The sequence below is a fragment of the Corvus brachyrhynchos genome, unplaced genomic scaffold, assembly GCF_000691975.1.
Source record: "Corvus brachyrhynchos isolate BGI_N302 unplaced genomic scaffold, ASM69197v1 scaffold220, whole genome shotgun sequence".
NCBI lineage: Eukaryota > Metazoa > Chordata > Aves > Passeriformes > Corvidae > Corvus > Corvus brachyrhynchos.
This window is the reverse complement of record NW_008236209.1, coordinates 2,169,963-2,171,170: the sequence shown is the minus strand read 5'-3', so window position 1 is coordinate 2,171,170 and position 1,208 is coordinate 2,169,963. Positions and strand designations below refer to the sequence as shown.

The 1,208-nt window shown below is 40.5% G+C and overlaps 1 long non-coding RNA gene across 1 annotated transcript in view; it reads right to left on the bottom strand.

The window, feature by feature from the left end:
• LOC108448535 overlaps positions 1 to 1,208 on the bottom strand; it is an 18,270-nt gene that overhangs the window by 10,986 nt on the left and 6,076 nt on the right. Inside the window, exons 3-4 of the long non-coding RNA XR_001864435.1 lie at positions 703 to 852; positions 155 to 231 (exon numbers count right to left, since the gene is read on the bottom strand). This is a non-coding gene — a long non-coding RNA (uncharacterized LOC108448535). The remainder of the gene's footprint in view (positions 1 to 154; positions 232 to 702; positions 853 to 1,208) is intronic.

Sequence of the window (1,208 nt, the reverse complement as noted above, 5' to 3'; positions counted from 1 at the left end):
ACACACAGAGCAGGGCAAAGCTTTGAAGGAAAAACTCTTTTGCTGATGAAAGGACAACTGTGAGACTCAAAAGTACAAGCAGGCAATGAAAGCTACAGGAGTTCTCTGCATGAGCAAGGGGAATCAAGCACTGGGTTGTGCTCCTGGCTCTTACCCCTCTGCCTCTGTATCCTTCTTCACCTTAAGGTGCAAATGAACATCTGCTGGCTATGTAGTTATGCCACTAGGACACTAAAAGACAGAAAACCAAGTTAGATATTCCAAATACCTGATGGACTTACAGACTTTAAAGTGATAGAAGCAGTCATAAAAAAGAGTAAATATTCTCTTGAATATGCTCTTACTAAAACAAGGTATGATTATATATGAGAATATTGCTTATATCTAATTAAAATGTGAATCTGGAAGGGAAATACAATAATAATGGTTTATTTGACTGAAATCCTCAAAAGTATTTGAACATCTAATTTTAACAAAAGAGGAGAAATGCTCAGAAGTATTTATTTGTTCTTAGTTTTCACATAAAAATGCTCAGAATAAAGGAGATTCTTATGCAGGCCAGTAATGCCCCAGTTTGAGGTATGATTCCTTCCACCTCACTGAAGCAAAAATGTCACTCTGTGATGCACGTGGGCATTCAGAAACTGGGGAGGGTTTGAGTAAATAATTGGTACCATTTAAGCTAAAAGCAACTTTCCATACCTAAGAAGAAGAAAAATGGAATCCCAGCACACCAGTCACAGATGTTTGCATATCACACTGTGGGCTCCAAGTTCTGCGACTTCCATCACATCTCAAAACCTTGAACAGCAGCAGGAACCCAGATACACACTTGGAGAGTTCTCTCATGATCTGCAGGGACAGAAGCTGGTGCCAGCAAGATTCTGCCAGATTTGTGGGAGTGCCCCTGAGGATCAGCAGAGATGGCTGCCTTCATCCAGGGGTATATTTTATATAAATACTCCCTCAAGACAAATCTGTACAGAACTAAGCTGGTGCTACAAGACTGGGGAGTGGTGCAGCCCAGAGCTCTTGTAGTTCTCCACAATAAAGTAAAACAGGGTATTTAGGGATGCTTCTCCCTGTTTGTTTTTAATCAAACAAAAGCCAAAACACTCTACCTGTTCTTTTAATAAAGGAGAGTTTTATAAAATAAAGAGCACTGCCTGCTCCTCACATGCCAGAGCATGCAAGAGGAGTAGGGCAAA